We start from the raw sequence: 26,159 nt of genomic DNA, 5'->3' as shown, positions 1-26,159 counted from the left end.
TGTGGAATAAATTGAATTAAATATTCACTATACATTTGGTCTTTCTTCATTTTTCATCATTTTATATAACGTATAAATATACGTATGTACACCTCGAAGACGCTTCAAATAGACAAACAGTCATCAGTCGTTAAAGAACCATGGTATCCTCATATCATTGTTTTATTAAGTGGCAAAATCACAACAAATATGTCCCCTAAAGACAACAGACAACAGAGCACAAGACCGCACAAAGTGAAAGTTTTCAAAAACCAAGCATGGTAGCAAGCATGTAGATTTCAAAACGCATACATTAATAGTCAAAGAAGCAAACATTGAGTGTTAGGTCATTTACAATGTTGTCTCGTTGAAGAGGTTTTGTCGATCAAACAAAAATATGCTTATTTAAATTTATGGAGAGAAAAATTGAGTTAAATTATGAGAACTTCACATGAATGTATAAAAACATACTAGCATGCCATTCTCGTCCTTCTTTTTTTTTCTCGTTGCTTAAAGTAAAGGTGCTTGTTGACAAGACCCCTTCCCTGAGTTAGACCCTGGGAACTGATTTTCAGATCAGAACACAAAATCTTTCAAATACATTCACACCATGCACCATTTGAACAAGATGCCCATGAGCCACATCGCTTAAATGAGCAACAATATTCATAATATAATCAGCTCTATTGAGTACAAAACAAACAAACAAACAAACAAACAAACAAACAAAAAACAAAAACGAACAAAGAAACAAACACAGAATCCTGGATAGTGCACATGTCTTAGAATTGATGCTTGTATGATAAAAATTTTCTATTTTTCTCAATATATTATTATGTTAAACGTATAGCTCCTTTTGTAACAGGATGATTTTTGTCGTGTCACATTGGTTTTTGAGAAGATTTTAAAAAAAGCAAGTTAGTGTTAAGGATTGATTACGAGCTTTTCTCATTCAGATAAAGCACCATTCCAAGCTTTTAAACATATAGTTTTCAGTTAATCAAAATTTTAATATGCTTTCATGCATATATAATAGCACTTGCAGTATTTTTTATTTGAAAAGAATAGATTATGAGTTGTGAAGATACATGTACTGTGATGAAATACTGTGGGTTTTAACGCTTAACAAGAGGGCCATGGGCCACATCGCTCACCTAAGCAACAAAAGCCATAATGAAATCAGCTTTATGAAGCCATATACAAAATATCTAGACGATGTGATTGAATAAATCCTGTATAAAAAGAGTTTCCAAATATTCTTGTTAAACATTGATCCTCTTTTGTACCACGATGATTTCAGTAATTTTAATATTGAGCATTACAGCTCTCAATAAGATCTTAAACAATTGTTTACATAATTGTAAATCTACACCAAACTTTGAAGCTTTTGTGGTGCCCAAAATTGTCCTGAAACCATTAACTAAACAATCGAGAATCAGCAATATGCCGAGATGCTTGCATTTAGGTACATCTAACACCAAATATTATACCACCTGATTTCTTACGAAAAGTCTTTAAATAATTACTTTTATAAAATTGTCTCCCCGATGTGGCCATGTAGTTAAAAAGATTTTTCTCTATCATTCGTATGTAAACAATTGACCCTCAATGTGACCTGACTTCATTCCCGGGGATCATGATGTGAACAATCTTGAATCTACTCTACCTGTTGATGCTTCCACGCAAGTTAAATATTTTTTGGTCGATTGGTTTTTGAAAAGATGTTAACAGATTTTTCTCTACACATTCCTATTTCTACTTCTCCCCCATTGTTGCCCCACTCTCGGGGATTGTGGTATGGACAATTTACAGCTTTTCTGACCATTTGGTTTTTGAGAAGTTATATTTTAAAAATGTCGAAAAAATTCCAATGATTGTTTTTATTATTTCCCCTTTAAAGAGGGTTTGACCAGTTTCAAACAAAGTTTTAACTTAAATTTCTTGTATAAACTTAGGAATGCTTGTCATGTTTGGTTAAAACCAGTCCTGTGGTTTTGGAAAAAAAAATTGAAAATATTAAAGTTTATTCACAGACATATAGAAGGACAGACAAAGAGACAGACAGGCAACGGGAGCCGGTCAAAAAGGAACCAGAGGAGCTCACTTAAGCTTTAATCTCAGATGAGCTTAATGGGCATAGGCGTCGGAACCGGGGGGGCTAGGGGGGGGCTTAGCCCCCCCACTTTTTTTTCAAAGTTATACCTAACCATTACAAACATAGCATGATAGAGGGTTCAGCCCCCCCCCCCCACTTTTTGTCGTAGGAAAGATTATTGTTCCTAAATTTACCTTGAAAGATTGAGAAGTTATATTCAGAAGCATACTAGCCCCCGCCCCCCCCCCCCCCCCCCCAACGGATTAGGAATTTCATGATTTTGGAGTAAAAAATTTGGGTAAGTAATTTTTTTTTTGGAAGTATAGGAAGTATAGGTATACTAGGTATACTCCCCCCCCCCCCACCCCCCACGGATTAGGATTTCCATGATTTTTGGAGTTACTTTTTTCTCAATATTTCTGAGGATTAGTCTAGCCCCCCCACTTTCAATTTGCTTCCGACGCCTATGATGGGTTGTAAGAATAAAAATTTGATGAAGTTAAATGTTGAAGCCTCCCATACATCTTAAAGTTTAGACAAACGCTTGTATCATTAGTAAAATATTCGTATGAATTGAAGTTTCCCAATAAAAATTTAAATCTGTTACATGAAATTTATCTGGAAGTAACATAATGCTAGAATAAAAATGGTATCTATTTTTGATATTTATGGTTTTTAATGAACGCAAACTGCTTTAAAACATATTATTGTTTCTTACCATTTGAGTCTCAAATTATGACACAGGGCACATAATCATTGATGGATGTCATGTAAAAGTCTAATTCTAGAGGAAAAAATAATTGAATGAAATCAGAAACGTTTCACTTTAAACAACCTAGCTACAATGTGCTTTCTGACACCACGATAGGGAGATCACCCATTACTAAGTCCTGGTAAAGCATACATTTCTTTAATCTTTTTATCAACATCCCTCCCGAAATTTAAAACCACGTTTCCTTCATGATGATGTTAGTTAAAATTTATTAAACAAACTGATCATGATTTTAATTAAAGTGTTAATTTATGGTGTTCCGATAGGGCTACTTCGACCTTTTCACTTATGCCTTTAGACTGAAGATGTGAAAATTCAAAGTTGCGAAGGTGTGAAGTCGAAGGGGCGAAATTGCGACGGCGAAGCGAAAGCCAGTATGCGAAGTCGAAGAAGCGAGATAGTAGTATTGCTCCTTCGAATTTGCACTTTCGCCTTCTTTTCTTCGCGCTTAAAGGTGATAGTGCAAAGGTCGAAGTGGCCCCATCGGAACACCTTTATCCACTGAAAGCTTGAACTGAATGTAAGTAAACCAAACCACTGTGCTGGATAATTATGCCAGTGCAAAGGTGGCACAATTTTTTCATTTATACCAAATTTTAGACCATTGTCTAGAGGATATTGGTATGCAATGCCTTTTGTCTTTAGTGTATCTCACATGAGAGGTGAGATTTAAAAATTAATATCCCATAAGGAAATAAACATTACCATAGGAGATATAATATTCCTACACGAAATGTTGAAAATACAGTAGTAATTTCTAAAATGTAATGGAGATTATATTTCCGCGATAAAATTTTCGGAAATAAGCATTTCCTGAGAAATTTGATTCAAACAGGTTGTTTTCCTATAGCAATTTGTAATTTAAAAAAAATTAAAAATCGTGCATCGCTTTTGCGAGTACACAAAACGTTGTAAGCATTCGAATTGATGTGCGTTTCATTATAATTTGGATCGCATTCGGTCGCATCTAAGAAGTGTGTATGTCCACAATTTTGAGGAGCCTTGATGCGACATCAAAAACGCATGCAACGAATGCGAGACCTCGTGCAATGTATTAGATAGGTCGTGCGAAGCCACAAAATTTCGATCTCAAAGTGTTGAAAAGTGCTCGTACGCCAATTGTGAACATGCATACTATTCATGCACATTCACACTATTATCCCAATGTAACGCACGGACATCTGTACTAACTTTAATTAACAGCGCTTTGTGTACTTGCAAGAGTGATGCAAGATTTTTAAAGGTCGTAAGATGAATTGCAGTTATCTATGCATGTGATTTGCGACCATGAGACTGTTGTTCAACGTGTCTCATATAATCTTGCAAAGTTTTTCTCTAATTGTACGATTTATCAGCTTCAATACTTTGCCACTAAAACTGAAACTGAACTTAATTTATTTTACAACGATTGATAAGCAAGTTCTACAACTTATATTAATATCCTCGTTGGCACGGATGTAAGTGCGAGGGGGTCATTGGTGTGGGAAGAAGCCGGAGTACCCGAAGAGAATCCATGTGTCAAAGCGGGTGACCGCCATACCCTATCACATACAGCCACTGTCGATCAAAAGGATCGAACTCTGGTCGCAGCGGTGACAAGCGAGTGTATTGTCTACTACGCTACTTGAACACCACTACGCTACTTGGACACCACTAGTATATGTACCTTGTATAAGCATATCTGATTAAAACCTCAATTGACCTTGGAAGTTACTGCACAAAAACCTCTTCGCACTCAACTATGTCTACTGAAGAGCGTCGGAAACGGGCGGTATTATTATACAACAGTCACATATATTGACGCCAAGATATATCACAAGATTTAATGCGTTTGCATCGTACAGCATTCGCTCTAGATCGTGCGAGCACAAATTGTTTTTTATATGCGATTATTTAGGCAACAATTTACGATCCAAATCTAATTTTTTTTAGTGCACGAACATTTGGGCGCTTCTGCTCATGCGCCAATTATGAAAAGGCTTTTATTGAAATATTTTTTGTTGAAGAAGTTACTTCCCGTGTCGAGAGACTTTTTTTTAAATTCGAAATTCGATATGTATCGATTAGTTCCGATTTCGAGTATGACGTCTAATGACAACGTTAACGTCAACTTGATATATAAATAGCTGAAACAAATGGACAGGAGACAAAGAGATTTTTCAAGGACCGATTTGTTGACAAACATTTATCTAATGATGTATTTCTTCTATATTTTTTATAGGTATACGATACATAAAAATCATTGCATGGCATTTTGTATATATCGCATCCCATATTTGCCCTCGGTTGCTGTATATCGGCCCTCAAGGATGACAGCTCTTGAGCTGATATATAACGATATCTGGCTATCATAAAAATGCAACGTAATAAGCAATATACATGTATAATTATAACATATTTATACTATGAGCTGATCTTATTTCACAGATGTGACATATTTTGTGCATTTCAAACTTAAGATCTCTAATTTTCACCTCTTTTGACTTGTATACATTTGACTAGTGATACGTTACTTTCTGTAACATGCAAATAGTCCTACAATTGCATGTATTTAAATATGTAGTATTTACAGTATTATATACAAATTTGTTATTGAAAAATACACTTTCGGCATTTCGAGAAAGTAACCCTTAGATTTGTAAGCCCTAGCTTTTAAACCCAAGAAAATTTCTCTTTGTGAAGCTCCACAAGGCTTTTAAAACTACGCTCCACGAGGCCGAGATAATTGTGCCCCATAAGGTATTTAGAACTATGCTGAATAAACCCTCAAAACTTAGCTCCACAAAGTCTTTAGAACTATGCTTCACAAGGGTTTCAAAAACACACCCCAAGTACTTCAGAACTGTCCTCAACAAAGTTGTTAGAACTATGTTCCAAAAGTTTTTTTTAGAACTATTCTCTACAATTTCATTAGAACTTTGCTTCATAATGACTTTAAAACTATATTGCACAAGGTCTTTAGAACTAGGCTCCAAAAGGTCTTTTCACTATGCCCCACAAGGTCTTTATTCGGAATGTTAGAGTTATGACTTTGAGTGTATATCTTGTGAAAGTAGAAAACTGGGCAACTTATCAAATATTAACCAAAATGAAGTTCTATGTATTCCATTTTCAAAATTATTTTCTTTCACAAAATAATAAATCGGCAAATCGAAACTTAACCTGTACAGAAGAATGCATGTGAATATTCAACCTGAGGATGTACAAACAATGATTTTAAGTGGGGTGTGCGGCCATCTTGTAAATTTGAAGATAAGAATGCAAACATGTATTAAAATGGCCTGTCTCTGCCCGAAACTGACCAAAACCGCTGCCAAAAGATATAAAAGCACCAAATATGAGATTCCAAATGTTCTTCTGCATGCAAATCATGCACACAAAAACAGGACAATGCCCCTCCAATCACTCAAAACAACCGCCGAACCACGCAGCCACAGACCCACTCCGAAGATTTAAAAATCTGAAGAAAAAAACATGAAGGGGGCTCACCGGTGTCCCCTCCACAACCACCCGTTGAGAAAAAGTCCGAATCCGAGCACTTTTATGCTGTGACTCTGCCTCAAAATAGGTTACCCTATTTATATTAGCCAGCATGGGATCTATTTTTAGAACAAGAAAAATCAAGTCTATAGTAAGAACTCCTGTGTCTTTGGAGGCACATTGACATTATATTTTCATAGAAGAAAATAAATGTCAATTCAAAACAATTCGTGTTTAATTTGATATACATCTCTTATACCTGTCCCATTTATGTTGTATGGGTTTTTTAAGTTCTATGAGGATAGATTAAAGTAAATTCTTTTTTAAAAGCGGTGTGTTAAAGCCCCACAAGGTTTTTATAACTGTGCCACATAAGGTCTTTAGAAGTATTCTCCAAAAAGTATTTAGAACTATGTTCCACAAGGTCTTTTGAAATATTCTATATCAGCCATGAATACTGTCCTCTACAATGACTTTAGAACTATGCTCTGCAAGAACTACAGGTATGCTACACAGAACTTTACAAAATATAACTTAAAACTGAAACCTCTTCACCCAATAATGCTTTTTGCCAAGTTTGGTTGAAATTGGTCCTGGGGTTCTGTAGAGGAAGTTTACGACCATCAGTTGACAACAACGACAGACAACTGACAAATTTTGACCAGAAAAGCTGTCTTGAGCCTTTAACTTAGGTGGTCTAGAAAAGATAAGATCAACTCACAACCAGATATACATTTTTCTTATCCAAACGAAATTGCCAGTTTGTTTTATGCATTAGGTTGGAGTCTCATACGTTAGTAGTGTTTTTCAACATAATTGCAAAATTAATGAAAGGTATCATTTGTGAAAAAACCAACCAAGTGAAAACTTCATGCCACTTCTAATTTATACCACTTTAGACAAAGACAAACATATGGTGCACAAGAGTATGTACCTTAGAATATTTACCCATCTTAAGTCTTTATATGAAATCTGTTTTCAATTCATGAAAATTAAATTAAATTTCAAAAAAGAATATAACCACCGTTCTGTCGTTTTAAAGAATTGATACAAAACGGCAAACTAAAGCGACCTAGATACTTTCAAACATGAAGCGTTGATATTGTCCGTTTAAATAACATTGAGGTATATTTTTTAATTATGTAAGGGAAAACCCATAAGACCACTGTACCTAACAGCCGAAACTATATAAGTGATAGTGATATTATATTGCTCAATTTTTAAGGGTTATCGAACATTGGTATGGAGCAGATGACATTAACAATCTATAAATAAATCATTATAATGATGGTTGAATTGTGCCACCATACAATATAAATATCAACCAGCTTTGAGATCGAGATTTAAGTCGAATGATACGAGCACACCTGGCATAAACTGCAAAAGGTGGAACCAACAGTCACTTCAATATTGGCATTTCAGGCTATTAGAATTATTTATTCAAAATTATACTCCAACTCGTAGACTAGCAATACTTTTTCTCGTTTGGATTACCTTGAAATGGTATTCTCAAGCAGATTTTCGTGAGCTTTTTCTTCTTGAAGAAAAACTATTATAAAAAGTCATTTAAATCTATGAACAGTCATTATATACAATAAATTAATTTTTTAAAAAGAGATAAAGAAACCCCCTCCCGCAAAACAAAAATACATTTTCCTTACTGATATATTTAAAATTAACAAGATAGTCTGAACTGATGTACATGTATTCATGGTTTTAACTTACCAAAATGTGATAGGTTTTAGCAGATAATTTATAATAAATTGTATGAATCAAACTAAATATATTTAATTCTACAACATATTTTGATGTGAATATACTATATAGAATATAATCCATACAAATTTGAGTAAAATACTCTCAGTAATAAAATTAACCATTTACTTATAAAATTAAATTATAATGATGGATCGCTCTATAGTTCAATATGTTCAATATCTGTTAAGGAATTTCTGTCTTATTGTAACGATGACTAATTATCGTCTTTATTCACTAGACGGGGATAGGTTTTTTTTTTTAAAATGGTAATTAAGTGTTATTAATTATAAATTTGGATGTAATCGAAAGTAATGTGTAATTGACCAATTTTTCTATAATTTCTATAATTTATTTAAATACTTTCAAAAAGGCATGTAATTCAAATTACTTAAAATTCTTTCAATTACATCCTGATGTATATATGAATAAGAAAGCTGTCTAATATCCATTGTCCCCCACACTTACAATAATACATAATATAAAACATCAATATCAATGTGTCAAATATTTATCAATTTGTTAGAGAACAAATGATTTTGATGGTATGTTCGATCTCTTTTTCTTCAAAATTTTAATTTTTTTTATTCGTATAATTAATGTTTCCAATTTTAATTGAATATCATAAAATTAATTCTGTTTATTTTACAAAAAAATACTGTTATTTGAAATGAATAAACTAAAGTCACGCTGGTTTAATTGACAGTTTAGCGTAGCGTTATGGCTTCAGTTGGGTTCTAAGTTTTTGTTGCCCAATACGTCCCTGTGGTCGGTTTCCGTAATGACCAATTGACCAACAGAAGTGAACTTTTGATGATAACAATTATAGTCTGTTCTCTACCCCAGACACACCCGTATTTTCCCAATGTGTTTATATTAAAAAAGAATTTAGTGAATATAAATGTTCAGTTTCAGTGATCCAGAAAAGACATTTTAAAAGTTGGTTAGGGGACATGAATTCTAAACAGTTAATGAACATTAAATGCAACAAATGAACATATGTAGGTGCTGTAGCTAAATCATCAGTTAACTTTCATAACATTACTTGTACATGTCAATATATTAAATACATGTATTTTCTCAAATGTAATTTGTAATCTAGTTAATTATTCTTGCAAAGTAATTGTTATATAATTAATAACATTCGAAAATCCTTGTAATGGTAATGGTTATTTAATTGAAGGTTTAAAGCAAGAAATTGCAATAAATTACTTTGAATGTATTTGACCCCAGACCTGTAGCTCGAATTTTTTTCGCTTTCCAAAGTAATGAAACTTTCAAGTAGATATGCACATTGTATAAATACAACAAATATTAGAACTTGATTTATAAATTGTATGTACCCGGCCATTTTCTTATATTTTGAATAGTACTTATTTTGCAAGTTACATGTCATTTTAGCTGATAGACGGGAATTTAACCGACTGTTGTGTTTATTTCATAAGACACCTGTAATTTGAGCTGATAGACATAAATGTGAGCGACCAATGTGTTTATTTTATAAGATACCTGTAATTTGAACTTATGGAACAAAACTTGGATGTGGACGAGATTTGGAGAGCGTTGAAACCATGGGGCCGCTATCAGATCCGACAGATAATCTTTTTGTTGGCTACAAATCTACCATCTTCCCTTAACCTTCTGGCGGTGGTTTTTATCGGTAAGACAGAAACATGCACATGGTGCTGATGTTCACAATCAGGCGTCTATGGTCTTTTGATATAACGTCTCAAATATAAATTAATTTTTTCATTGGTAAATTAAATTACTTTTACAATTAACAGGATACAGACCCGACTTCCAATGTGCCGAAATCTCGCCGACCAATCTCAACAGTTCAATCAATTCCACATTTGACGTCACGTATGACGAATGTTCGGTAACGATGTCCTACAACCAATCCAATTCTTCTCAGACGATCACTTCCTGTCCAAACGGCTACAAGTACAATGCTCACGACGACATCTCTTTTGTTACGGAGGTAAATGTTTAAATCATCAAGTTTCTGAATTTGAGTTCTTTCATCCAAATTGCAAGCAAAAATAAAATTTGAAATAACTTTAATTATTATCCACTCTAATTTTGGTTAATTATTACACCCAAAACCGATTGCTTTGCGTCAAATTGGGGCTTTATGGATTTTAACATAGCCTTGTCTTTCAACTATGGTCGATGTATATTTTTTACAAGCAATAAGGTAAAGAAGACACACTCATGAATATTCTTAAATCAAAGTTCACCAGGAGGCAACAGTTGAATTTAATCAGAAAGAAAAAATATCAAAAACGCTGAAGCTAATTTTTTCTTTTTTGAGTAATTGATGAGTATATTTTCTTTCATTAAGATAATTAATTAAAAACAAAAATTATTTTGTGTATTTGAGAATTTAAATCATACAGTTCATTTAAAGTACTTAGTATGAAATCACGGTCTTTCTTTCTTTTTAGTGGGGACTAGTGTGCGGAGAGTCTGTCAAAGTGGACATTTCTCATTCTCAGAACTTGGTCAGGGTGTGGGCGGTTTCCTGTTTACCGGTCTCTCCAATAAGTTCGGCAGGAAGACTATCCACGTCAGCTCTCACATCCTTCTTTTTATTCTATGCCTTGTCACTGCATTCATCCCATCCTATGTAGGATTCACCATTCTCAGACTTTTCACTGGCATGGCAGTGGAGGTACACTTGATAGAAAATAAATATTTTTGATATCATTTTTCGAATAATTTTTTGATATTTCACCTAGAATGCTGGGTATTAAGGAAAAGGAAAGAGGATCAATTTGAATGCAAGATTTAATTTGTCACCAACATGAATTGTTCTAAACTTTAATCTTCCTTGCCTAGTTCACTTAAGGGGGATGTGCGGTCATCTTGTACATTTGAGAATAAGAATGTAGACATTTTTTGAAATGGCTTGTTTCTATCCAATATTGGTCAAAATTGTTGCCAAAAGATATAAAAATAATAAATATGAAGTCCTACATGTCAAATGTACAAGATGACCGCACACCCCCCTTAAAAAACAACGTCTATGCAGCCTTGTTAACACTAAAACCTTTATAAAGAGTCGTTATAGTATTGAGTACATTCTAGAGAACACTTGGACGTTTAAAATTTGCTCTTTGTTTCCTTTTTTTTAAAGGCATGGTCACGATTTTAGTCAAATTCTATTTTCCTGTTTTTTTATTTTTTAAAATGCTTTAAGAATGCATTCTAATTATCAAATGAAATATGAGAGTCAGTCGTAGAGTTATAAGCAAGATACAAGGCACACAATTTTTTGTCATGTAAAATATAAGTTCTCTCGGTTTTTGTTTTTGTTTACATAGGTTCAATTGAATATACCTGTAAATAATCTTTTTCAAGCTGTTTTGTCTGTTTTCGTATTCATTTTAAGCATAAAAAACCAGATCCTAACGTTCAACACATGAATTTTATGTCAAAAACTAGAATCTTCACTTCAACATTCAAAATGTAAACAAAAGCTTTGTTTACACAGCGAAGAATTGTAAAAAAAAATGCTCTGTAAGTCATTTCTTACCCAACGAATGATACTCAAATTTTGGCCGCCTATTAGAAATGCCTGACTAAAGAATTGCAAACATTAAAATAAGAAAAAAAATATTTTTGATCAAAATCGTGCCCATGCCTCTTCAATGCTCTTAATGTTTATTATTACCAGTAAATTATAAAAACAATTGAAAAAATGCAGATGACCATCCATTTAACGAAGTATATTTACTATGCAGGGATGTTTGTTGACCAGTGTTACACTATGTGTAGAAACAGTTCCCATGGAGTGGCGATTCATCGCAGAAGTCGCTGGAATCACCGCCTGGACGACAGGAATGGTGATGCTGACTCCCTTAGCATATATTATGCAGACCTTCTCCTGGAGATACCTTCAACTTCTCATGGCACTGCTGTCTGTGTACATCTGGTAGAATACTGGTACAAAATATCTATCAAAGTAATTGTACATACTTTGAATATATATATAAAAACTGGTTTTAGCGAAGTCCTATGGACCAGTGGATTCAGAGTAGCTTCAAGAGATTAACGAACTCGTAATAATAACTATATCGAATTCACCATAAACATGTTTTCTTTCACAAGACTGCAGTATTTGCTCATTGAGGCTTAGAATGAAAATACACTATTTTGATACCTTTAATGATTGGATTGTTAATTTGTTTATTTAAAAAATTGTGTGAAAATAAATTCATCCAAACTATTATGTTTGATAGTAGTGAAAACTTTTTTAACTGAAAAGAAGTAAGCTATAGAAGTGCTATATGTCTTTATTATTCACTTCTACGGGACTCAAATTCAGTTCTCTATATCTCTAAAAATTTGTTATATCCGAATTCATAATAACCGTTAAACTTTGCAATTATCAAATAAGACTTTTGCAGGGGACTAAAAAAACTTCATTATATTCGAAATTTTGCTATATCTGTGTTCGAACTAAACGATTTTCTCTCTCTCTCTCTCTCTCTCTCTCTCTCTACTTTAAAGCTTTCATTGTCCAGATGTGTTTCTTTCAGGCTGTTTGACGAATCTCTAAGATGGCTTATGGCAAATGGTCGTTTGGACGAGGCAGAAAAGGTGGTACGGAGGGCCGCTAAAATGAACAAAACGTCCTTTAAGCAAGTAATCAATATCGTCAAAACTAAAATGCGTGTAATGGAAGCTCTGGATAAAGAAAACGGTGCAATAATGGTCGCATCTGACTCTGATGCTGTGATTCAAACCTACATCCCAAAAAATACTGAAGTCAGAAAGTATTCAATGATTGACATATTGCAGGATCGACTAATACTTATTAATTCCGCCATACTTTGGTTTGTATGGTAAATAGACACGCTTGACCTATAGTTCATTTTTTGCACTTAGTAATGAAGTTGGTTTAAGATCACCTGAATCAAAGGTATAGGTAAGCGTTTCTGATCACCTGTTGTCCATTGTCTGTCAGTTTGTCCGTCCGTCTGTCTGTCAACCTTTACATTTGTTAACTTTTCCTTTAGAACTACAAGACCAAATTTAACCAACCTTGGTACAAAGTATCATTATGGAGAAGGAAATGTAGATAATTAAGATAAAGAGCAACATTCTTTTGAAAAGGGAGATAATTCTGAAACAGTGAAAAAGTGTGTGTGTCTTCTTTATCTTCTCAAGAACCGCTGCACTAAAACTGCCCATATTTACATTAAAGCTGGTATATATAGTGAAGATTCTAAAATTGTTGAAATCGTGACCCCAGTATGATACTTAAGCCCAAATACAGGTTCATAATTTATCATTTAAAAAAATTGGAAATATTTGAAAATCTTCTTATCTGGTACTAGAATGCTACAACTTGTGATATTACTGCAAGTATTCTAGGATAATGTAGATTATAAATTGTGAAAAGCGTGATCCCCATACTAATACCGGGGTCCCAAAAGATATTCAAAGTTTAATGTACTTCACTTTGAGATATTACTTTGAAAGCATCCTAAAAAATTGTGTAAATTCTAAACTGTGAAAACCGTGACCCCTAGACTAATACTCAAAGTTTAACATAGAAATATATAGGAAAAATATTTGAAAATCTGATTAAGTACTAAAATGCTACAGTTTCTGATATAACTATGAAAACATCCTAAAAGTTTGTGTATATTCTAAATTTTTAATACTGTGACCCCTTGACTAATAATAGGGTCCCAAGACGGGTTCAAATTTTAACAAAGAGATACATAGGGAAAAAGTTTAAAATCTTCTCAAAAACTACAATGCTATATTGTGTGATATTTCCATGCAAGAATCCTGAGATAGTGTAGATTCTAAATCGTTAAAATCTTTTTCATTGAAAAAAGTCTCCAAATAAAAAAAAATATTTCTTTTAAAAAAATAATGGGATATCATTGGTCAGCTTTTAGTTAGATCTAATGTAATACAAAAGCATTTCATGCGATAAACATGATAAATAGATCACTCTCTTTTGGTGATTAACGAAGCAGCAAAATTTACTTCCAATTAAAATTGTTACGCAAGCAAACAAAACGGGGGGGGGGGGGGGGTTGTTGTTATGTAATTGTTCCATTCTCAAAACAAGCCCATTAGAATAATATTTTTAGTAACCTACATCTAATTAAAGATTTACGTGTACCTGATGAATGATAATGGAAAAAGATTGGCAGACACATGTGGACTTTACAAATTGGTGATAGGTGCGACCCTCTTCTCTCATAAAGATATCTACAAGAAAACTTGGAACTCACCCAATAGAAGGGACTAAAATCAGATTCATCATATCATCATCAACAGTCGATGGATACACTCAATTGAAAATGTCTTGGTAAAAAGAGGTGCAGATGATGGTGGTGATTACCATCTACCTCTTGTTATGGTCAAACTACAGCTGAAAAAGGCGGAGAAATTGAAAGACGGAACAAAATTTATTCATAGATTTAACATCACCCATCTAGAAGAAAAAAAGTTTACCCCCTTGCTTAAAAACAGATTTCAAGTACTAGGTGATATAGGTAAAGAATTGACGAACACCCCTGTGAGAACATCTGGGAAAGCATCAGGAAAGTTTTACCGACGTCAGCAACACAGTATTAGATGTTAAAAAGAAACAAGATAAAAAATGGATTGATGCCAACATCTGGACCCTTATTGACAACAGGAAACATCGAAAAGAGAAAATGATGAATGCGAAATCATAAAGACTGTTGGAAAATTATAGTAAAGAATATTGTAAAGCCTAATAGGCATGATAGAAGATCAAATTTAGACAAAGAAGCAAATGAGGCAGAGAAGCAGCCTAAAGATTTAGTGAAGTTTACAGAATCACAAGAGATCTAACTTGAAGCTACTCCAAATACAGTGGTACTGAGAAAGATAAAAACGGAAATGAAATAACATCAGAAAACCCTAAACTCAAAAGTTCGGCAGAACATTTTATCCAAGTACTCAATCGCCTCGAACCAACAGAAACATCATCCGTTGATGAGAACTTTCGGGAACAATAAGAAATAGAACTTGAACCACCTCTGAAGGAAGAAATAAAGAGAGCCTTTAACAATTTAGAAACAACAAAGCTCCAGACATAGACAGTTTAGAGAGTCTACTGTTTGAAGCCGATCCCAAGATACCTACAGACCAGCGACATGTCCTGTTCACAAAAATATGGAAGTTAGAGGCGTTTCCAAAGGACTGGCATAAGGGACTTATTGTAAAGTTGCTAAAGAAGGCTGATAGAATAGACAGTTCAGACTGGCGTGGTATAACATCCTAATCGATTCCTAGTAAAGTCTTTTGCAAAATAATCTGCAGCGGCTTAGTGAAGTAATCGATTATAAACTAAGGAAACAGCGAGCAGGATTCAGACCAGATGCAGGATGCATAGACCATATCTTTACTCTGTGCAACATCATGGAGCAATGCATCAAATGGAACAGCAAATTGACCTGAACTTTATCGACATTGAAGAAGCGTTTGATAGAGTGCATCGTGAGAGACTATGGAAAATACTTTCAGCATATGTATGCTCAGAAAAATTTATTCGAATTTTTAAAGCCTTCTACAATAACTTCGCTTGCAGCGTGATTGATGACAACAAATTAGCAAGTGGCTCAGCATCACAAGTGGAGTATGACAAGGAATTATCATGTCACCATTCCTATTCTTTGTGGTAATAGACTGGGTCATGGAGAAAACAGTCGGCAACAAGCGTAGAAGAATAAGATGGACCATTACATCTCTGTTAGAAGACCTTGAGTTTGCCAATTTAGCCTTAACTTCTTCCAACAAATACAGAGGAAAACGTAAGATCTTTCCAAACATGCAAAATAAATTGAATTAAATATCAATAGAATTAAGACGAAAATATAATGCAGCTAGCTCCGTCGAACTGTAGACAATGAACCATTAAAAGAAGTAGAAAATTTCACGTATCTTGGAAGTGTCATCAGCAAAAGCAATGCAACATCAAAAGATATTGGAAGCAGACTGCAGAGGACAACCATATCATTTCAACAACTAAATAAGATATGGAAAAACATCATCTTAAACAGCCAGATGACCAAAACTAAGACATACAACAGCAATGTATTTTCAGTACTTCTATATGGATCAGAATGTTGGCGAATCACTCAGAAAAATTCCTAGAGGCGTTCAGGGTGGTTCCATAACGGATGCTTAAGAAATATCTGCAAAATTTACTGGCGAAACAAGATCACCAACCATGCACTGTACGAGAAAACAGCTCAAAGAAATATCATGATCTAAATAAAGCAAAAAAAATTGAGATGACTTGGACATACAGTAAAAAGGGAGCCAAATAACATCTCAAAAGTAGCGTTAAAATGGACTCCGGGAAACGCCAGAGGGGAGAACCAAAGGAAACTTGGTGAAGTACTCTGACCACCGAGTTCAAAAACACTGGAAATACCTGGGTTGAAATGGAGAAAATCGCTTAATTAAGACCGTTATCACTGGAGGTCTCTGGTTACAGCCTTATACACCACCAGGTGCAAAGAGGATAAGTTAGTAAGATTGAAGCTGTCACCGCATAGTAATCAAAGTAATGCGAGGCGCAAATCCAATGCCAGCGCAAAAAGTAAAATTTGCCGCATGCCTCATAAGAACACACATCTGATTTGCCGAGGCCGATCGCAAAAAGAAAATAATGATAAGTTTATTGATTAGCTATTTTGAATATTTCGATCCCGACATCAATGTTCACTAATTTCCAACATTTTCAGGGTGTGGATCTTTGTTCTTAGTATTGATTCACGAACACACAAAATAAGCAAGAAAAAATATAAGAATAAGGATTTTTTTTTTACAATGTAGCAGTCATTGATAGTCGTTGATGAATTTTCCACGTTTAGTTTATAACACAGCTGAGAATGCAAATGGTTAAGATTCTTCGATACACTATTATTTGAATCTTTCTTTCAAATGTAATTTTAAAACCACTGAGATCATTTTTACTATGTAAACATCGTCATATATTCAATATCTTATATACAGGTTACAGTGACCTTGTTTTAACTTTTTTTACTTATTTGTAGTTTATTTTCGAATTAAGTTACCTTTAATACGTTGATGCTTTGGATAATGAGATTGATCTAAAGTTAGGATATCTAAAAAGTAAGCTTCTTTTAATTCGTTGTTTAATTAAATGTCAAATCTTCGAATAAATGAGATTTTACCTATATATTTTCAAATAGAATGATACAAGAACTACAGTTCAGGTGGGCGATGTAGCCCACAGACAGCAAATTGAAATGGCAATGAAAGTGTATATAATTGCCTGACATATAAGGGAATTGATGATATGATCTTTCCTCAGTTACTGGCGTCACATTTAAAAGATCTTTTTTTTATCAAAATCAATATACCAGTCAATGAAGTACAATTCAAATCGATAAAAGGGAAAACCCCAAGATTTCTATATTGATCTTCATCTGTTCATACCCAGAGATGGTTTATACACCATTCGGAAGTACCGGGACACCTCGCACAATTCTTTAACGTTATCAACTGGGGTACTTTATGTTGTTTGCAATGCGAAATCACCGTACTTTGGTTATGTATTGAAACCTGAAGTAGAAAGGGGGGGGGGGTGTCAAAACTGATAGACTGGACTTTTAAATTTTGTTATGACCTGGAAATCTAACTCATTCTGTGATTTCATTTCATTTCTTGCAAAAAAAGTGTACCAATCGGTTAGAAATACATTCCACAAACACTTTCAAGAGATTTAACTTTGAAAATATTAAACTTTTTATGACACAACAAACACCACAGGAGTCAATGGTAGGATATATCGCTATTAATTTCTAACTGTTTGATCAATGCTCATTTAAAAATCATACGAAATCAACTTCTTTTTACTTACTTAGTGATTTATGATGTTTATTTGCGTGTTTATAAGAGAACCGTTTGTTTTTAGCTGCTTTTAATATTAATCCATTAATTCAGGGTGACAAACAGTCTTACATATGCCGGTGTAACGAAGAATATTGACCCGGGTTGAAAATTGACCCGGGGGTCATTTTTCAACGTTGAATATTGACCCGGGGGGTCATTTTTCAACGTTGAAAATTGAGACCAAAATCGTGAAATTTATACCCGGGGTCATTTTTCAACAGTATGAGAAAGATTTTTCTAAACTCTGACGACATCGACACGTTGAAAATTGATCCTGTTGAGAATTGACCCCAACCTCAGAGTTTTGATCTGAACTGGAACTTACTCTACACAGTTTAAATGTACAATCATGCACATATTTGAAAGTTTTAGTTTTAAAATGTTCATACTGTCCGATACATATGCGGATGGGCTAATTTCTTTTAGGTTGATAGGTCCAATTAATCATTTAATTTTGAGACTGAAACTATGATATCCATTTATTATTACTATACTATGTAAATAAAGCTAAGAAAATGACCGTTTGCTTCGGAATGGAACAGGCGAGTAGGGCTAGAATACTTTTTGACATAGATGACATGGTTTTCATCCCTCATGTGACAGAATTTTAAGTTTCAACTTGTCATAATCTCTGATAAATATATCTAACAAATGTATTGCCCGTTATTGTCACTTTTAATGCAATTCAACAGAGCTCTATTCGACAAGCACCTGGCGTTGTATTTTCTAATAATTGAAAATATAACCTCTATACTGTTTTATTGGGTAAAGGGTATATGTATTTATATCAAGACAAAATGATATAATGTCAAATACCTATGCTTAATTTGAAGAAGTCAGCATCCCTGACAAAAAAATAAATGAATGGTTGTCATATTTTTATCTTTTTTATGTATACTGTATTATTCATATATACTTAACAATAATTTTTCATAAACTTGTCGGATTAACTTTATTGAAGCACCATCCAATTTTCTGCATATGCAGAGACGTAGTTCTTTTTAAAAAATGCAATTTATTTAGAACTATCATTTTGAGTTTTCAATTCCATTAATTACCGGTAAATTAGAAACACAAGCAACTGACGTAATATATTTCCTCAAAATTAAAAACATATAGTATACAGCAAAAATGTTATCATTTTTTTTTTTAAAAGTAGGTTTACATCTAAATATACAGTCGGAGGATGGTTGATCTAATTATATTAATGGTATACATGAAAAGGCATGCAAAAAGTTGAATATATTAAGATTACTCAAGCATACAATTGATAGATAAACACTAGTTAAAATTCGGCTTTTATCAGACCTAGACTGGAATATGGTGATGTTGTTTGGAGCAGCTGCATCAAGGAAAATCCGAATTGCTTAAACATGTACAAATTGAAGCAACCAGGACAGTGGCATGGATAAAATTGCAAAATTGTTTTCCATATTTATATTTATATTAGAGCTTCAAAGCGTTTTTGATTCTCTTAGGTTACACGGTTTAAACCTATTTAAGTATTATACATGTATATTTACTTAATACGGTATACTAGTATAGTCCCCTTTTATTTACTGTTCTTTTCAAATGGGCTGGATCATGAAAATGTCATTCTTATGTTTGTATCCCTGCAGGTATAAATGAAGGTGATATGTTTGTAAATGTAGGTGTGAGTCAACATGTCTACCAACAATATGTCATACAATCATATATGATAAATATTCAGATAGTTATTTAATATTCAAGTATCCCCTGTCTTATATGCACATAATATCAATAATATTCTGTAAACTTGTAATACTATATTCGTATGACTATAGATAATTTATTCTTGACTTTGTATGTTTGAAAGGGTTTACATAGGCTATGACTCTTATCCAATCCATTCAATAATTTGAACATTCCGTTCAATAAAACACGTTTAAATTGAATTAATAATGTAGGTGGCTGTGATGGAAAGGTCAACCATCTACTCCAACGCTGCTGTATGATCTTCTTCTACATATTTCTATTCAAAAAATGCAATTTACCTATATATTGACGAAAACAACTACTGTTAGTATTTATGATAAATTTTTGTAATCAAAGCGATTTAAAAACTATTACAAAAATTAGGTTGCTAACTTGCCACAGATTCCATGAAGCAGAATTGTGTATGCCTAAAAAAAATCAGCGGTTTGATGATATTTAGTTACCCTAGTAACTACGTAACAAATAGAATTTTAAAAAAAGCTTTCAAGATATAGTTACTACAGCTTATCATGTTAGCATATCATCATTTTGTACACTGTTATTGGCTGGATAGGTGTGAATACAAAATTCAGATAATCACAGTTTTAACAAACTGAGTGGGTGCAAGCACAAAAATCTCTAAATTTTGTAGTTGCACACACCCAGAAAATCTACAATGAACAATATCAAAGTTTCAATTTACTGGGTGAACGTAAAACCAAAATTAAACAATATGATGTATTGTAATTTTTAAAATATTTACATTTGTACACTTCTCCAGCGAATTTAAAAAATGGAGTTTAACTTCATTGAATATTTTAACGTGTAATTATGTATATGTCAAGGGGTAGCTAATATATAATATTCTGGGCTACATTTGGGAACAATTAAGAACTCCAAGGCCTTTTGTGGAAATGACGCTGAATATTTATTGTTGTATTTGTATATTATCGAATAAATGGTTTCCTCAAGTACAGCTAGGTGATCTATAATCATATACAATTATAATATTACTAAAGCACTCTCATTCTCTACATTCACTCATTAAATTTATCTTTAGTTAAATAATATTTAAATTACACATATTTGATTAAAATAACTCACCAAGTATAACAGCAATATGAACTAAGATAATAGTCGGGTTGACAAGCTATGAAGCTTAATAATTCAACCGTCTGTCTTGGGTGGCGTCGTGATATTAAATCAAAGTCGTGCTAAAAATTCGATAATGCAAATGGACATGCGCACTCACTCACTTAAACCCGAAAAACCAGTCTAACACACCCATTCATTCACTGATCCACCCGCCAAACGTAACTACGTGACCTTTCGTACTACTATCATACAATGAATGATTGCATGAATGAATGAAGCGGTGTAAATGTAAACAAATGAACAATGGGAAATGAAAACATGAAATGTTGAAATAAGTGAACGCAAATATGAATACTAATGAACTAAAATAATTAATCCTGTGACATATACAAATATTCTTAAAAAACATATATTTTTTAGAGAAATATATAGATATCACACAAAACAGCAATTATACGCGAAAAATTTATTATGAATAAAATAGTTATTACATATTTAAAGGGATAATATGGAAATTAAAAAATATTCATTTATAAAGCTTCATTTTTAACCCCCCCCCCCCCCCCCCGTTGAAACATATAAATATAAAGAATAAATGTATGAACTGATAATTTTTAATTAAATAAACTCAAGTTATAATATTGATTCCTTATTTTGTGCTTCTTTGCTGTTGAATTTTGAACTGGTTTCATGATCATAATTCAACGATGCGGGTCAATTTTCAACGGATTAGGATCTTTATTCAACACCTTTCGTCTCATTATTCAATGTGGAAAAATGACCCCCGGGTCAATTTTCAACCCGGGTCAAAATTCTTCGTTACACCGGACTGAATCTGATTTCTGCCACACTGTATGGAAACCGTTTCGTGAACTTCTTTCTTCTAAGTGCCATTGAATATTTCTCAGCCTTGACCGAATTTCTTCTGTTAAACAGGTAAAACATAACAATAATAATCTTCATTAAGTTTAATTTAAACTGAAAATTAAGAACGTTATTAGAAATACTGAATTTTGAGAAAAAATATTCATAAATTAGTTTATAAGTAACTTTTTTGCACAATAAAAATACATTTTAATATGAATGGAACTGTAGCTGTACGGTTTCTCAACCCGCATTTTCCGTGAGGCTATAGTTGTGGAACTAATCTGTACTTTACATATCAGAATTTGTGTCGATATCTTATCGATGTCACGTCGGCGTTGTGAAACTCCATAATAATCATTAATGTCGTATTATTGAACCTTGGTGTCGATATCGACGATATCGGATCAATATCTATTTGCCAGCATCAAATAGGCAAATACAAATAATCAGGAACGATATCGGTGTCGATATCGTCATTTTGTGTACAATATCCTCGATATCGACATCGACATCATAAATGTATTGCAACCTATTTCAGGTTCGACAACTATATCCTCATTTTGTGTATGACATCAACATCGACATCATAAATGTATTGCAACCTATATCCTCATTTTGTGTATGATGTCCTCGATATTGACATTAATTTAATACAATTTATCAGGTTCAATATTGATATCGATATCGTCAATTTGTGTTCGATATCGTCGATATCGACATCGTAGTGGTCTAGGACATGTATGATGATAATGATAATAATTTGCTTCCTTACATTGTCTTCATTTAGAACTGATCTCTTAAAACTGTAAATGTTCTTCCAATTTGATTTAGAAACTTATAAACAAGTCATATCTATCAGTAATATTTTTTACGTTGCGTTAATTCCTTAATTAATAAACGACGTCGACATTATTTTTGAAATAATAAATATAAAGTGAACTCACAACCAAATTAAGAAGTGTAGTTAGTTTATTACAGTTGTAAAAAATATCGCCACAAATATCATGTTTGTTGCTCGCAAATCTATTATAGATGTCAACTGTTAAAATTCATGTGCAAAAGAAAACAGCATCCTTAAACATTGAATGATATTGTAAGCTCTTTGTTTACATCAATTTTCATGGAGCCATTCCTACCGATAAAATGTAGGTCTACTTTCCGACATTGCGAAAATACTATTAAAGACGTACACGATGCTTTAAAGAATTGAATAGAAACAACTGACTGTTCTAAATTTAGTGATTTAATAAGTGCATTTGACAAAGTGAGCTTTTCTGATCACAATTTGTCCGTTGTCTGTTGTCGTCGTTGTTGTCGTCGTCGTTGTTGTAAACTTTTCACATTTTCATCTTCTACTCAAGAACCACTGGGCAGATTTCAACCAAATTTGGCACAAAGCACCACTAGGTGAAGGGGATTCAAGTTTGTTCAAATGAAGGGCCACGCCCTCTTTAAAGGGGATATAATTGAGAATTGAAAATTTGTTGGTATTTTTCAAAAATCTTCTTCTCAAAAACTATTCGGCCTGAATAGCTTAAAATTGTGTGGAGGCATCCTCAGGTAGTGTAGATTCAAGTTTGTTCAAATCATGGTCCCCAGGGGAAGAAAGGGGCCACAAGAGGGGGATCAAGTTTTACATAGGAATATATAGAGAAAATCTTTAAAAATCTTCTTCTCAAAAACTATCAGGCCAGAAAAGCTCAAATTAAAATGGGAGCATCCTCAGATAGTGTAGATTCAAGTTTGTTCAAATCATGGTCCCCGGGGGTAGGAGGGGGGCCACAATTGGGGGATCAAGTTTTACATAGGAATATATAGAGAAAATCTTAAAAAAATCTTCTTCTCAAAAACTATTAGGTCAGAAAAGCTCAAATTAAAGTGGAAGCATCCTCAGGTAGTGTAGATTCAAGATTGTTCAAATCATGGTCTGTGAGTGAAGGGTGGGGCCATAATAGGGGGAATATGTTTTACATAGGAATATATAGAGAAAATGTTTAAAAATATTCTTCTCAAAGACTATTAGGCTAGATTGGCTCAAATTAAAATGGAAGCATCCTCAGGTAGTGTAGATTCAAGTTTGTTCAAATCAAGGTCCCTGGGGGTAGGGTGGGGCCACAATGGAGGGATCAAGTTTTACATAGGAATATATAGAGAAAATCTTTAAAAATCTTCTTCTCAAAACCTATTAGGCCAGGAAAGCTCAAATTAAAATGGAAGCATCCTCAGGTAGTGTAGATTCAAGATTGTTCAAATCGTGGTCCCTGGGGGTAGGGGGCCACAGTCGGGGTATAAATTTTTATACAGGAATTTATAGAGAAAATCTTTTAAAAACTTTCTTATGAAAACTATTTGGCCAACAAGCTCAAATTGGCGTGTAACCATCCTCAGATAATTTAGATTTAAGTTTGTTCAAAGCACGGTCCATGGGGGTAGGGCGGGGCCACAATGGGGAATAAATTTTAATCTATAGAGAAAATCTTTAAAAATCTTCTTCTCAAAACTATTAGGCCAGGAAAACCCAAATTTGAGTGGAAGCATCCCCAGATCGTATAGATTCAAGTTTGTTTAAATAATAGTCCAGGAGTAGGGCGAGGCTACAATGGGGGATGAATTTTTACATAGGAATATATAGAGAAAATCTTTAAAAATCTTTTCAAAAACTATTAGACCAGGAAATGGGGGGGGGGGGTATATTGGAATAGAGAAAAATTTTCTTACAGGTACAACAACAAAATGGGGCTTGGTATTTACCAAAAAAAAAAGAGAGGTGGATAAAAATTGGGAGATTTTCAATTTTTTTTAGCAAGATCTGCTGTACTTAGTTGTCAAGATGTTTTGATACTGTAATGCTAATTTGATCAGAATTAAGGCAATTGTTGCTCAGGTGAACGATGTGGCCCCTGGGCCTCTTCTTTCTTTAGAATTGAGAGGAAAAAAACCGTGATTATGCTGATTGGAATTGCTGGGGGATCCCTTTTAATCTCTACGCTGATATCGTCGTTGCAAGGTATACAGAAGTAATTTCAATCTACTTTTGATGTGCTCCTTTGTAAAACTTTCTTTCTTAAAAAATGACTTTGATGTGACGATGTCATCCATTGTATTTAGTCGAAGTCTTCGTTGATTTAAAGGTGGTGTGGGACACCCCCATATTGTGATGTACTGCCTATCAAAATGAACGATGAAATCAAGTATAAATTCATATACATGTAATATTTTGCCCCGAAATAGCTACTCAACAGTGAAGCGCAGTGGGTTAGAGTTACTAAAAAAAAGAAGAGCAACAACAATGAATCTGTAGTTCATGAGTTTGAATCCCACTGAACCTTTTTTACATCTTTCCAAACATTTTAAAATCATTTTTGGATAAGAAAATTAAATGTGTCTTTCCGACAAACAATATAATCCTAACTCCTTTATGACACTTCTATAATCTTGCCATTTATTCAAAGATCCACTACGACAAGAAATTTCAACAAATATTTCCTTTTCTGAATTTTGATAGATTTTGTCACACAAATCACTTCCATGAACCCTTTCAGACGTTTATTTTCGTTCATATTGTAGGGTAGAGCTCGGCCCTAGGATACCTGGCAACGTTTTTCGTGGTGATGGGAAAGTACGGTATTACCGGGGCGTTCAGTTCCGTCTTCTTGTTTACGTCCGAGCTATACCCCACGAATCTCAGGTATTTGACATTGTTGGTGTTTAAGTACTATCCTTAATAAGCGATGTGTGAAAATATTGAATATAGGAACAGATTTGAATAAACACTTTTTCATTCGTCGTATTGTTTACAGGAATTCTGGCTATGGATTTGCCGCGGTATTGGCGGTGCTTTGGCTCCTTTTGCAAATACTTTTGTAAGTGTTTACACAATTAAAAGCATGTAATTGTAGGGAATGTTCTGTCAACCAAAAAAAGATTAAATAAATACATAAATAACAATAATTACATTTGGTGTTCTTAAAAAATGTTTAACGATATAAGATGTTAAAGTTAAGTGGTCTTGTTTGTTTGGCAAAATTGCCAAAATACTTTTAATCATATTCGGTATTTGATTATTTAAAGTCTTATTAAAGGTACTAACACTGTGTTGTCTAGTAGAAAGAGTATATTATTAATATGATCAATGGAGGTGATATAATTGTAACTTGGTTTGTACCAATAACGTTTTTATCACCTGATGTAATGCGTTTAAAATTGATTACTTTTAGCACAGCTACGTGGCGTGGGGACCCGGTGTGGTATTCAGCATCATGTGCTTTCTCTCCGCCATTATGACATTTCATCTACCGGAAACACGTGGCCGAGAACTTCCGACCAGTATAGAAGAACTTAAAATGTGGTATAAAGAACACAGCGGCTTGGACCAAACAAAACACAGACACTGTCGAGAAAAAAATAAACTAGATGTTATAATTTGTGTAATGAATTGAATTAAATGATTTACTGTATTTTTGGTCTTTCTTTCTT

General features: G+C 33.6%; 1 pseudogene; it reads left to right on the top strand.

Moving 5' to 3' along the window:
• The first annotated feature begins 2,850 nt into the window (after positions 1-2,850).
• Positions 2,851-26,096, top strand: LOC128177202 (organic cation transporter protein-like; annotated as a pseudogene).
• Positions 26,097-26,159: the final 63 nt, after the last annotated feature.

Source organism: Crassostrea angulata, chromosome 3 (genome assembly GCF_025612915.1).
Source record: "Crassostrea angulata isolate pt1a10 chromosome 3, ASM2561291v2, whole genome shotgun sequence".
NCBI classification, from domain to species: domain Eukaryota; kingdom Metazoa; phylum Mollusca; class Bivalvia; order Ostreida; family Ostreidae; genus Magallana; species Magallana angulata.
The sequence above is the reverse complement of the archived record's forward strand: the minus strand, read 5'-3'. Positions and strand labels throughout refer to the sequence as shown.